The sequence below is a fragment of the Giraffa tippelskirchi genome, chromosome X, assembly GCF_054371585.1.
Source record: "Giraffa tippelskirchi isolate mGirTip1 chromosome X, T2T-mGirTip1v1.2.pri, whole genome shotgun sequence".
NCBI lineage: Eukaryota > Metazoa > Chordata > Mammalia > Artiodactyla > Giraffidae > Giraffa > Giraffa tippelskirchi.
In genome coordinates, this window is record NC_137289.1 from 99,922,642 (window position 1) to 99,937,897 (window position 15,256).

Below are 15,256 nucleotides of genomic sequence, written 5' to 3' on the forward strand. Positions count from 1 at the left end.
TCTTTAGTTCTTCTTCACTTCCTGCCATAAGGGTGGTATCATCTGCATATCTGAGGTTATTGATATTTCTCCCAGCAGTCTTGATTCCAGCTTGTGCTTCTTCAAGCCCAGCGTTTCTCATGATGTACTCTGCATAGAAGTTAAATAAGCAGGGTGACAATATACAGCCTTGACGTACTCCTTTTCCCATTTGGAACCAGTCTGTTGTTCCATGTCCAGTTCTAACTGTTGCTTCCTGACCTGCATACAGGTTTCTCAAGAGGCAGGTCAGGTGGTCTGGTATTCCCATCTCTTTCAGAATTTTCCACAGTTTATTGTGATCCACACAGTCAAAGGCTTTGGCATAGTCAATAAAGCAGAAATAGATGTTTTTCTGGAACTCTCTTGCTTTTTCAATGACCTAGCAGATGTTGGCAATTTGATCCATTTCTAAAACCAGCGTGAACATATGGAAGTTCACAGTTCACGTATTGCTGAAGCCCGGCTTGGAGAATTTTGAGCATTACTTTACTAGCGTGTGAGATGAGTGCAATTGTGTGGTAGTTTGAGCATTCTTTGGCATTGCCTTTCTTTGGGATTGGGATGAAAACTGACCTTTTCCAGTCCGGTGGCCACTGCTGAGTTTTCCAGATTTGCTGGCATATTGAGTGCAGCACTTTGACAGCATCATCTTTCAGGATTTGAAATAGCTCAACTGGAATTCCATCACCTCCACTAGCTTTGTTCGTAGTGATGCTTTCTAAGGCCCGCTTGACTTTGCATTCCAGAATGTCTGGCTCTAGGTGAGTGATCACACCATCGTGATTATCTGGGTCATGAAGATCTTTTTTGTATAGTTCTTCTGTGTATTCTTGCCACCTCTTCTTAATATCTTCTGCTTCTGTTAGGTCCCTACCATTTCTGTCCTTTATTGAGCTCATCTTTGCTTGAAATATTCCCTTGGTATCTCTAATTTTCTTGAAGAGATGTCTAGTCTTTCCCATTCTGTTGTTTTCCTCTATTTCTTTGCACTGATTGCTGAGGAAGGCTTTCTTATCTCTCCTTGCTATTCTTTGGAACTCTGCATTCAAATGGGTATATCTTTCCTTTTTTCTTTTGCTTTTCGCTTCCCTTCTTTTCCCAGCTATTTGTAAGGCCTCGTCAGACAGCCATTTTGCTTTTTTGCATTTCTTTTCCATGGGGATGGTCTTGATTCCTGTCTCCTGTACAGTGTCATGAACCTCCATCTATAGTTCATCAGGCACTCTGTCTACCAGATCTAGTCCCTTAAATCTCTTTCTCACTTCCACTGTATAGTCATAAAGGGATTTGATTTAGGTTATACCTGAATGGTCTAGTGGTTTTCCCCACTTTCTTCAATTTCAGTCTGAATTTGGCAATAAGTTCATGACCTGAGCCACAGTAAGCTCCCAGTCTTGTTTTTGCTGACTGTATAGAGCTTCTCCATCTTCGGCTGCAAAGAATATAATCAATCTGATTTCGGTGTCTACCTGCGGAGTTACTAATCAATGGGCATAAAGTCTCAGTCAAGCAAGATGAATAATCTTTAGAGAGCTACTGTGCAACATTGTGTCTATATAGTCAGCAAAAATAATTTGTACACTTAAAAATTTGTTAACAGAGTAGATCTTAAGTTAAAGAGTTCTTATCACAGTAAAATAAATGGTACTGAAACAACTGGACATCCACGTGCCAAAAAAAGCAATCTAGACATAGAACTTACACCCTTCACAAAAATTAACTAAGACTCAAACATAAAATGCAAAACTATAGAACTCCTAGTGTTGCAGAAACCAGTAATCGAGAAACCAAGCACCACACTCAGAGAGTTGGAGAACTCAGGTTTATTATGCTGATGGGCCCAGAGGAGTTAACACTCCAAGCTCTGAGCCCCGAACAAAGGGGTTACAGAGTTTTTATAGACAGACTATAGTGGGCAACACTAGCTGTTAATAGGCTGGTTTAAACTAAGGAGTTTCACACACGCGGGGACAGCAGTCAAGATGGGGAGGGGGATGCCTGACCTTTACACGGACAGGCATGATTAAGCAGGTTGGCAGGGGCTGGGCAGTTCCAAAAAGCAGGACAAGGGTGAGTGAGATAAGCTCCAGTTCCTAGTATTGTACGCCCCACTTTCTGAGACTACATGACCTTTGTGATCCAGACTTTGCAAGGAGCAAGCTGAGTTACAGAGGCAGAAGGAGCAGGAGGTTATGTAAAAATTTTAACTTTTCCTCTTCACTAGAAGATACTATGGGAGAAAGATCTAGATGACCTTGGGTTTGGCAATGACTTTTTTTTTTTAATTTATTTTTTTTGTTTTAGTTGGGGGCTAAATACTTTACAATATTGTAATAGTTTCTGCCATACATTGACATGAATCAGCCATGGGTTTACATGTGTTCCCCTTCCTGGACCCCCCACCCACCTCCCTCCCCATCCCATCCCTCTGGGTCATCCCATTGCCCCAGCCCTGAGCATTTGTCTCATGCATCGAACAAGGAATGGTGTTCTGTTTCACATATGATAATATACATGTTTCAATGCTATTCTCCCAGAACGTCTCACCCTCACCTTCTCCCTCAGAGTCCATAAAATTGTTCTATGCATCTGTGTCTCTTATTCTGTCTCACATATAGGGTTATCGTTACCATCTTTCAAATTCCATATATATGCATTAGTATGCTGTATTGTTGTTTTTCTTTCTGGCTTACTTCACTCTGTATAATGGGCTCCAGTTTCATCCATCTCAGTAGAACCGATTCAAATGTATTTTTTTAATGGCTGAGTAATATTCCATTGTGTATATGTACCACAGCTTCCTTATCCATTCGTCTGCTGATGGACATCTAGGTTGCTTCCATGTCCTGGCTATTGTAAACAGTGCTGCGATGAACATTGGGGTACACGCGTCTCTTTCAATTCTGGTTTCCTCGGTGTATATGCCCAGCAGTGGGATTGCTGGGTCATATGGCAGTTCTATTCCCAGTTTTTTAAGGAATCTCCACACTGTTCTCCATAGTGGCTGTACTAGTTTGCATTCCCACCAACAGTGTAAGAGGGTTCCCTTTTCTCCACACCCTCTCCAGCATTTATTGCTTGTAGACTTTTGGATAGCAGCCATTCTGACTGGTGTGAAATGATACCTCATTGTGGTTTTGATTTGCATTTCTCTAATAATGAGTGATGTTGAGCATCTTTTCATGTGTTTGTTAGCCATCTGTATTTCTTCTTTGGAGAAATGTCTGTTTAGTTCTTTGGCCCATTTTTTGATTGGGTCGTTTATTTTTCTGGAATTCAGCTGCAGGAGTTGCTTGTATATTTTTGAGATTAATTGTTTGTCTGTTGCTTCATTTGCTATTATTTTCTCCCATTCTGAAGGCTGTCTTTTCACCTTGCTTATAGTTTCCTTTGTTGTGCAAAAGCTTTTAATTTTAATTAGGTCCCATTTGTTTATTTTTGCTTTTATTTCCAATATTCTGGGAGGTGGGTCATGGAGGATCCTGCTGTGATTTATGTCGGAGAGTGTTTTGCCTATGTTTTCCTCTAGGAGTTTTATAGTTTCTGGTCTTACGTTTAGATCTTTAATCCATTTTGAGTTTATTTTTGTGTATGGTGTTAGGAAGTGTTCTAGTTTCATTCTTTTACAAGTGGTTGACCAGTTTTCCCAGCACCACTTGTTAAAGAGATTGTCTTTTCTCTATTGTATATTCTTGCCTCCTTTGTCGAAGATAAGGTGTCCATATGTGCGTGGGTTTATCTCTGGGCTTTCTATTTTGTTCCATTGATCTATATTTCTATCTTTCTGCCAGTACCATACTGTCTTGATGACTGTGGCTTTGTAGTAGAGCCTGAAGTCAGGCAGGTTGATTCCTCCAGTTCCATTCTTCTTCCTCAAGATTGCTTTGGCTATTCGAGGTTTCTTATATTTCCATACAAATTGTGAGATGATTTGTTCTAGTTCTGTGAAAAATACCATTGGTAGCTTGATAGGGATTGCATTGAATCTATAGATTGCTTTGGGTAATATACTCATTTTCACTATATTAATTCTTCCAATCCATGAACACGGTATATTTCTCCATCTGTTTGTGTCCTCTTTGATTTCTTTCATCAGTGTTTTATAGTTTTCTATATAGAAGTCTTTTGTTTCTTTAGGTAGATATATTCCTAAGTATTTTATTCTTTTTGTTGCAATGGTGAATGGTATTGTTTCCTTAATTTCTCTTTCTGTTTTCTCATTATTGGAGTATAGGAATGCAAGGGATTTCTGTGTGTTAATTTTATATCCTGCAACTTTACTATATTCATTGATTAACTCTAGTAATTTTCTAGTAGAGTCTTTAGGGTTTTCTATGTAGAGGATCATGTCATCTGCAAACAGTGAGAGTTTTACTTCTTCTTTTCCTATCTGTATTCCTTTTATTTCTTTTTCAGCTCTGATTGCTGTGGCCAAAACTTCCAAAACTATGTTGAATAGTAGTGGTGAAAGTGGGCATCCTTGCCTTGTTCCTGACTTTAGGGGAAATGCTTTCAATTTTTCACCATTGAGGATAATGTTTGCTGTGGGTTTGTCATATATAGCTTTTATTACGTTGAGATATGTTCCTTCTATTCCTGCTTTCTGGAGGGTTTTTTATCTTAAATGGAGGCTGAATTTTGTCAAAGGCTTTTTCTGCATCTATTGAGATAACCATATGGTTTTTTTCTTTCAATTTGTTAATGTGGTGTATTACACTGATTGATTTGCGGATGTTAAAAAAACCTTGCATTCCTGGGATAAAAGCCCACTTGGTCATGATGTATGATCTTTTTAATATGATGTTGGATTCTGTTTGCTAGAATTTTATTAAGGATTTTTGCATCTATGTTCATCAGTGATATTGGCCTGTAGTTTTCCTTTTTTGTGACATCTTTGTCTGGTTTTGGAATTAGGGTGATGGTGGCCTCATAGAATGAGTTTGGAAGTTTACAATCTTCTGCAATTTTCTGGAAGAGTTTGAGTAGGATAGGTGTTAGCTCTTCTCTAAATTTTTGGTAGAATTCCACTGTGAAGCCGTCTGGTCCTGGGCTTTTGTTTGCTGGAAGATTTCTGATTAGAGTTTCGATTTCCGTGCTTGTGATGGGTCTGTTAAGATCTTCTATTTCTTCCTGGTTCAGTTTTGGAAAGTTATACTTTTCTAAGAATTTGTCCATTTCTTCCAAGTTGTCCATTTTATTGGCATATAGCTGTTGGTAGTAGTCTCTTATGATCCTTTGTATTTCTGTGGAGTCTGTTGTGATCTCTCCATTTTCATTTCTAATTTTGTTGATCTGATTCTTCTCCCTTTGTTTCTTGATGAGTCTGGCTAATGGCTTGTCAATTTTGTTTATCTTCTCGAAAAATCAGCTTTTAGTTTTGTTGATTTTTGCTATGGTCTCTTTTGTTTCTTTTGCATTTATTTCTGCCCTAATTTTTAAGATTTCTTTCCTTCTACTGACCCTGGCGTTCTTCATTTCTTCCTTCTCTAGTTGCTTTAGGTGTAGAGTTTGGCAATGACTTTTTAGCTACAACACCAAATACATGATCAATGTAAGAAGAATTGATAAGCTGAACTTCTTTGAAATTAAAAAGTTCTGCTCTGTGAAAGACAGTGAGGAGAATGAAAAGACCAGTCACAAACTGGGAGAAAATATTTGAAAAAGAGATATTTGGTAAAGGAAATATTATCCAAAATATACAAAGAATTTATGTCTTTGTATACAAAATATACAGACAACTTATGTCCATACAAAAACCTGCATGTGGATGTCTGTAACTGCCTTATTCATAATTACCAAAACTTGGAAGCAAACAATATGTCCTTCAGTGGGTGAAGGGATCTATAAACTGTGGTACATCCAGACAATGAAATACTATTAAGTGCTAAATAGAAATGAGCTACCAAGCCATGAAAAAACAGGGAGGAAACTTAAATGTATATACTAAGTTAAAGAAGCTGATCTGAATAGGTATGATTCCAAATACATGACATTCTGGAAAAGGCAAAACTCTGGTGACATTAAAATATAGTGGTTGCCAGGGACTAAGGGGAAAGGGTGAGGGATAAATAGGCAAAGCACAGAGAATTTTTAGAGAAGCAAAAATACTTTGTATGATACTGTAATGGATGCATATTACAGAGTGTACAATACCAAGAGTGAACTCTAATGTAAACTATGGACCGAGTGATTATGATGTGCTAATGTAGGTTCATCAGTGGTGCAGGATGTTGTTAATGGGGGAGGCTATGCACGTGTGGGAGCAGGAGGTATATGGAAAATCTCTGTACTTTTATCAGTTTTTCTATGAATCTAAAATTGCTCTAAAAATAAAGTCTATTAAAAAAGAAAACCACAGATCAAATATCCTTCATAAACATAGGTACACAAATGAAAGAATAAAAAGATGCTTTCTCTCTATATATATATATATACATATACATGTATATATATGCATATATATACTCATATGCATACATACTCATATGCATAAACTCATATGCATACATACAAGTATATATATATGTAAATATATGAGTATATATATACACATATATGTAAATATATGTGTGTGTATATATATACACATATATATAGTAGTATTTTAGTAGTATATAGTAATATTTAATTGTGTACACACACACAATAAAATACTACTCAGCCTTAAAAAAGAATGAAATCTTGCCATTTGCGACAGCATGAATGAGGGCATTATGCTAAGTGAAATAAGTCAGATGGAGAAAGGCATTTGTATGATTTCACTCATATGTGGAATATTTTAAAAAACAAACAAGCAAAACAAAAACAAACTAGGTATAGAGTACAGATTGGTTGTTACCAGAGGGGAATAGGTATGGGGATAGGGAGAAATGGGTAATGTGCATCAATGCTATGGTGCTGGATAGAAACTAGACTTTTGGTGGTGAGCATGCTCTAGGGTATACAGAAGTCAAATTGTAATGTTGTACACATGAAAATTATATAATGTTGCAAATCAATGTTACTTCACAAAAAGAGGAGTAGACAGTTATGGGGATCCTTTCACGAAGTATATAGATATAAAATCATGTTGTAGGACTTTAAATACATGACAATTTTGTCAATTATACCTCAACAAAGCTGAAAAAAAAACCCACACATAGATGAGTTTTAAACAAAATTCTAGCAAATCAAATCCAACACAATATATGAAAAGGATGATACATAATGACCAAGAGGGTTTTAATCCCAGGAATGTAAGGTTGGTTTAGCACTTGAAAACCAATCAGTATCATTCATCATATTAATGAATTAATAAAGGAAAACCATGTGATCAGCTCAACTGATGCCAGTGAAGTGTTTGATAAAATCCAGCATCCATTTCTGATAAAATAAAATAGAAACAAAAAGGAATCTCTTAGAAATTTAGGAATTTGGGGGCTTCTTTATCCTGATAAAGGGCACCTACATAAAAACTACAACTAATTTCATTCTTTTTTGGGGGGGGGGGGCTATGCCATGTGACTTACAGGATCTTAGTTCCCAGACCAAGGATTGAACCTGGAGCTATGCTGAATCCTAACCGCTGGACCACCAGGGAACTCCCTCATCCTTTCTTTTTTAATTGAAATATACTTGATTTACAGTGTTGTGTTAATTTCTGCTTATAGCAAAGTGATTCAGTTATATATATATATATATATATATATATATATATATATATTCTTTTAAAATATGATTTTCCATTATGGTTTATCAGAGAATATTGAATATACTTCCCTGTGCTATGTAGTAGGACTTTGTTGTTTGTCCACTCTCTATATACTGGTTTGCATCTGCTAACCACAAACTCCAACTTCACCCCTCCCTGATCCCCTCTTCCCCTTGGCAACCACAAGTCTGTTCTCTACTTGTGTTGGTCTATTTCCTTTTTGTAGATATGTTCATTTGTGTCATATTTTAGTTTCCACATATAAGTGATATCATATGGAGTGGATGCTTTCAATGATTCCCTCCTTCCTTCCCTTCTTCCCTCCTTCCCTTCCTGATGTCTGCTTACCTGGGGCTGTGTCTCTGGCTGAGTTCATGGGGCTGAGCCCTCAGGCTGCTCTCCCACCAGATGCTAGGCTGTTTATTTTATTTTAATTTTATACTGTATTGGAGTATAGTTGATTAACAATGTTACATTAGTGTCAGGTGTACAGCAAAGTGAATCAGTTACTCATATACCTGTATATGTTCTTTTTCAAATTCTTTTGCCATTTAGGTTATTACAGAATATTGAACCGAGTTCCCTGTGCTCTGCAGTAGGTCCTTGTTGGTTCACTGAGGGATCTTAATTCCCTGACCAAGGACTGAACCCCAGCCCCTGGCAGTGAGAGCACCAAGTCATAACCACTGGACTACCAAGGAATTCCCTAGGCTGTTCATTTTTAATTGTAAAAATACATTTCACAATGAAAAACAGACAGTGAAAATGCTGCCACTGCCCCACTGGTACCACCACCACCACCACATTAATAAAGATACAGATAGGGAATTTCCTGGTTAGGACCCCATGCTTTTACTGCCAAGGACCCAGGTTTAATCCCCAGTCAAGAACTAAGATCCCACAAGCTGCAAGCCGCACAGCCAAAAAAAAAAAAAAAAAATTGTTACAATACAGATAAAAACTTCAAGCATCAATGTGACACTCTGGCTCCCCCTCAGGCCCCCAGTCCCCTATACCCTCCCTTAACAACGCCTTATATCTTGCCCCCATGCATACATAAGCCTATTGAGGACTCTTTCCAGTGTCCTACCTGGAAGAAGGCAGCAGCAGCCTTTTGGGGCTTTCCTGGCCTCCACGCTGGCCCCTCCCACCCACTCTCCAAGGAGCCACTGAAGAGGTCTCACATCACATCTTCTCTGCACAGTACCCTTTGGTAGTTCCAACTTTACTCAGAGTAAAAGATCTAGATCTGGCCCCTGTCTGCCTTCCTGATCTCAACTCCTACCATGCTTGCCATCACTCACCTCCCTAGAGTCACACTGGCTGTTCCCTCAGCCTGGAACATGTCCTTTTCCTTTTTTATTAAATTATATTGACATACAATATTAGTTTCAGGCATACAATATGATGCAGTATTTTTATACATTACAAAATGACCACCACATTAAGTCTAGTTACCATCTGTCACTGTACAATATTATTGAGTATATTTCCCATGTTGTACATTAGTTCCCTGTGACTTATTTTATAACTTGAAATTTGTACCTCTTAATCATCTTCAGCTATTTTGCCTAAGCCCCCCATCCTACTTCCCTCTGGCAACCACCAGTTTGCTCTCTGTATCTGTTTTGTTGTTGTTGTTGTTGTTGTTGTTGTTGTTTGGCTGTATCACATGGCATGCGGGATCTTAGTTGCCCCACCAGGGGAACCTGTGCCTCCTGCAGTGGAAGTGTGGTGTCTAACCCCTGGACTGCCAGGGAAGTCTCTGTTTCAGTTTTTTGTTTGCTTGTCTGTTTTGTTTCTGAGATTCTACGTATAAGTGAAATCACATGATGTTCGCCTTTCTCTCTCATTTATTTCACTTAGCATAATACCCTCTAGGTCCATCCATGTTGCTGAAAATGGCACTATTTTGTTCTTTTTTATGACGAGTAACATTCCATTGTATATATGTACCATATCTCCTTTATTCATTCATCTGTTGATGGACACTTAGGTTGCTTCCGTGTCCTGGCTATTGTAAATAGTGCTTCTATGAACATTGTGACATACGTATCTTTTTTTTTTTTAAAGATTATTTACTTGACTTTGGTGGGTCATTGTTGCTGTGCATGGGCTTTCTCTGGTTGTGGTGAGTGGGGGATAACTCTTCATTGAAGCGCATGGCTTCTTATTGTGGTAGCTTTTCTTGTTGAGGAGCACAGGCTCTAAGCACACACACTTCCCTAGTTGTGGTGCAAGGGCTTAGCTGCTGTGTGGCATGTGGGATCTTCCTGGACCAGGGATTTAACCAGTGTCCTTTGCATTGCAAGGATGATTCTTAACCACTGGACCACCAGGGAAGCCTGCTTGTATCTTTTTGAATTAGTGTTTCCATTTTCTTTGGATGAATACTCAGAAGTAGAGTTGCTGAATCATGGTAGTTCTATTTTTAGTTATTCTGAGGAACTTCCGTACTGTTGGGAATACTCTTCCTTGAGCTCCCCCAATGGCTTATACCTTCACTTCTTCCAAGCAGATCTTTCAAGGTCAAATATCACCACTTCAGAGAGGCCTTCCTCTGACCACCCTGGCTAAATTATGTGACCTTTCAACTCTATTCTTTTGTTTTGGTTTATTTTTCTTTGTTGTTTTTTAGTCACTAAGTCCTGTCTGACTCTTTGCAATCCCATGGATTGAAGCATGCCAGGCTTCCCTGTCCTTCATTATAGTCTGGAGTTTGGTCAAACTCATGTCCATCGAGTCAATGATACCGTCCAACCATCTCATCCTCTGTCCCCGCCTTCTCCTCCTGCCCTCAGTCTTTCCCAGGATCAGGGTCTTTTCCAATGACTCAGCTCTTCACATCAGGTGGCCAAAATATTGGAGCTTTAGCTTCAGCATCAGTCCTTCCAATGAATATTCAGGGGTTGATTTCCTTTAGGTTGGTCTGATTTGATCTCCTTGCTGTCCAAGGGATTCTCAAGAGTCTTCTCTAACACCACAATTCAAAAGCATTCTTTGATGCTCAGCCTTCTTTATGGTCCAACTCTCACATCCATACATGACTACTGGGAAAACCATGGCTTTGACTATACAGACATTTGTCAGGAAAGTGATGTCTCTGCTTTTTAATATGCTGTCTAGGTTGGGCATAGCTTTTCTTCCAAGGAGCAAGTGTCTTTTAATTTCATGGCTGCAGTCACCATCCACAGTGATTTTGGAGCCCAAGAAAATAAAATCTGTCACCGTTTCCACTTTTTCTCCATCTATTTGCCATGAATGCCTCACTACGAACAAAGCTAGTGGAGGTGATGGAATTCCAGTTGAGCTATTTCAAATCCTCAAAGGTGATGCTGTGAAAGTGCTGCACTCGATATGCCAGCAAATTTGGAAAACTCAGCAGTGGCCACAGGACTGGAAAAGGTCAGTTTTCGTTCCAATCCCAAAGAAAGGCAATGCCAAAGATTGCTCAAACTACTGCACAATTGCACTCATCTCACATGCTAGTAAAGTAATGCTCAAAATTCTCCAAGCCAGGCTTCAGCAATACGTGAACTGTGAACTTCCAGATGTTCAAGCTGGTTTTAGAAAAGGCAGAGGAATCAGAGATCAAATTGCCAATATCTGCTGGATCATTGAAAAAGCAAGAGAGTTCCAGAAGAACATCTATTTCTGCTTTATTGACCATGCCAAAGCCTTTGACTGTGTGGATCACAATAAACTGTGGAAAATTCTGAAAGAGATGGGAATACCAGACCATCTGACCTGTCTCTTGAGAAACCTGTATGCAGCTCAGGAAGCAACAGTTAGAACTGGACATGGAACAACAGACTGGTTCCAAATAGGAAAAGGAGTACGCCAAGGCTGTATATTGTCACCCTGCTTATTTAACTTATATGCAGAGTACATCATGAGAAACGCTGGGCTGGAAGAAACACAAGCTGGAATCAAGATTGCTGGGAGAAATATCAATAACCTCAGATATGCGGATGACACCACTCTTATGGCAGAAAGTGAAGAAGAACTAAAGAGCCTCTTGATGAAGGTGAAAGAGGAGAGAGAAAAAGTTGGCTTAAAGCTCAACGTTCAGAAAACTAAGATCATGGCATCTGGTCCCATCATTTCATGGGAAATAGATGGGGAAACAGTGGAAACAGTGTCAGACTTTATTTTTTGGGGCTCCAGAATCACTGCTGATGGTGACTGCAGCCGTGAAATTAAAAGACGCTTACTCCTTGGAAGGAAGGTTATGGCCAACCTAGATAGCATATTTAAAAGCAGAGACATTATTTTGCCAACAAAGGTCCGTCTAGTCAAGGCTATGGTTTTTCCAGTGGTCACGTATGGATGTGAGAGTTGGACGGTGAAGAAAGCTGAGTGCCGAAGAATTGATGCTTTTGAACTGTGGTGTTGGAGAAGACTCTTGAGAGTCCCTTGGACTGCAAGGAGATCCAATCAATCCATCCTAAATGAGATCAATCCTGGGTGTTCATTGGAAGGTCTGATGTTGAAGCTGAAACTCCAATACTTTGGCCACCTCATGCGAGGGGTTGACTCATTGGAAAAGACCCTAACGCTGGGTAGGATTGGGGGCGGGAGGAGAAGGGGACGACAGAGGATGAGATGGTTGGATGGCATCACTGACTCGATGGACATGGGTTTGGGTAGACTCCGGGAGTTGGTGATGGACAGAGAGGCCTGGCGTGCTGCAATTCATGGGGTCACAAAGAGTCGGACATGACTGAGCGACTGAACTGAACTGAACTGAACTGAAGGGACCAGATGCCATGGTCTTCGTTTTTTGAATGTTGAGTTTTAAGCCAGGTTTTTCACTCTCTTCTTTCACCTTCGTCAAAGGCTCTTTAGTTCCTCTTTGCTTTCTGCCAGTAGAGTGGTATCATCTACATATCTGTTATTAATATTTCTCCTGGCAATCTTGAGTCCAGCTTGTGATTTTTCCAGCCTGGCATTTTATATGATGTTCTCTGCATATAAGTTAAATAAGCAGGGTCTCAAAAATGACAGAATGATCTCAGTTTGTTTCCAAGGCAAACCATTCAACATCACAGGAATCCAAGATTATGCCCCAACCACTAATGCTGAAGAAGCTGAAGTCAAACGGTTCTATGAAGACCTACAAGACCTTCTAGAACTAACACCAAAAAAGATGTCCTTTTCATCATAGGGGACTGGAATGCAAAAGTAGGAAGTCAAGAGATACCTGGAGTAACAGGCAAGTTTGGCCTTGGAGTACAAAATGAAGCAGGGCAAAGGCTAACAAAGTTTTGCCAAGAGAACACACTGGTCATAGCAAACATCCTCTTCCAAAAACACAAGAGAAGTCTCTACACATGGACATCACCGGATGGTCAATGCCAAAATCAGACTGATTATATTCTTTACAGCCAAAGATGGAGAAGCTCTATTCAGCCAGCAAAAATGAGACCTGGAGCTGACAGTGGCTCAGATCATGAGCTCCTTATTGCTTAAGGAGCAAAATTCAGTCTTAAATTGAAGAAAGTAGGGAAAACTACTTGGCCATTCAGGTATGACCTAGATCAAATCCCTTACGATTATACAGTGGAAGTGACAAATAGATTCGAGGGATTAGATCTGATAGACAGAGTGCCTGAAGATCTATGGGCGGAGGTTCGTAACATTGTATAGGAGGCGGTGACCAAAACTATCCCCAAGAAAAAGAAGTGCAAGAAGGCAAAGTGGCTGTCTGAGGAGGCTTTACAAAGAGCTGAGAAAAGAAGAGAAGCAAAAGGCAAAGGAGAAAAGGAAAGATATACCCATCTGAATGCAGAGTTCCACAGAATAACAAGGAGAGATAAGAAAGCCTCCTTAACAATGCAAAGAAATAGAGGAACACAATAGAATGGGAAAGACTAGAGATCTCTTCAAGAAAATTAGAGATACCAAGGGAACATTTCAAGCAAAGATGGGTACAATAAAGGACAGAAACAGTAAGTACCTAGCAGAAGCAGAAGATATTAAGAAGAGGTGGCAAGAATACACAGAAGAACTGTACAAAAAAGGTCTTAATGACCTGGATAACCACAATGGTGTGGTAACTCACTTAGAGCCAGACATCCTGGAGTGTGAAGTCAAATGGACCTTAGGAAGCATTACTATGAACAAAGCTAATACAGATGATGGAATTCCAACTGAGCTATTTGAAATCCTAAAAGATGATGCTGTTTAAGTGCTGCATACAATATGACAGCAAATTTGGAAAGCTCAGGAGTGGCCATAGGACTGGAAAAGGTCAGTTTTCATTCCAATCCCAAAGAAGGGCATTGCCAAAGAATAGTGAAACTACCACACAATTGTGCTCATTTCACATGCTAGCAAGGTAATGCTTAAAACCCTTCAAGCTAGGCTTCAACAGTACATGAACTGAGAAATTCCAGATGTACAAGCTGGAAAAGGCAGAGGAACCAGAGATCAAATTGCCAACATCTGTTGGATCACAGAAAAAGCAAGAGAATTCCAGAAAAAACATCTATTTCTGCTTCATTGAATACTTGAAAGCCTTTGACTGTGTGGCTCACAACAAACTGAAAAAAAAAATTTTTTTTACAAATAAATAGTACAAATATATATTAGAGAATTATCTAGCTACTTTCAATATACTAACATTAAAAGAAAAGAGAAACAGAGCAGAGAATACATCACCAAGTTGGTTTTTGATCAACATCCAGACTTAAACAGTGCTGGGAAGTCCCAAGTCACAGCACTTCTGGATTCCCAGTTGGGAAAGGTTCCCAGGCAGCTCAGTGGGTGAGACTTCAAAGATTCGGTCCCTGTTTATAATCCCAGGATGGAGGCAAACTGATATCATCATCAATCTGTGACCGAATTGCAAGCCTGGTTTTATGTTTGTGCTGTTTGTTTTGTCTTGTAAAACTTGGAATGTTGCTAAACCTGGGGCTTGGTTGGCCAGGCCCCCTCCAGGGGCTCAACAATCTTAAAATCCCGCCCCCCATCTTATCTATGGTGCTGCAAGTCTTACACTCACAGCAGGCAGTCCCTCACAGTCACTCCTAGTCAGAGCAGTGTCCAGGCAGGTTAGAAGCAAGGTCAGAGGCCTGCTCTGCTTTGTCTCTGAAGCCGAAACAAGACTATTTAATTTCCCTAACTGTCGGCCCCAGGATTGTTTAGACTGAAGAACATAGGAACAAGGCAAAATAACACAGTCTTATTAAGTCTATAAGTAACAATGTAGAACATATTGTAGGTTTCAGTAAAACAGTCTACTCATTGAAATTGAATGGGCTTCCCTAGTGACTCAGATGGTAAAGAATCTGCCTGCAGTGTAGAAGACCTGGGTTCGATCCCTGGGTTGAGAAGATCCCCTGGAGAAGGGAATGGCAACCCACTCCAGTATGCTTGCCTGGAGAATTCCATGGACAGAGGTGCCTGGCAGGCTAAGGTCCATGGCGTTGCAAAGAATCAGACACAACTGAGTGACTATCACTCACTCACTCACAGTAATTGATGGAGTGTTCCAATAAGCAGAGTTCTCAAACTTGAGAAGGTGGTCCATACAGCAGTCCT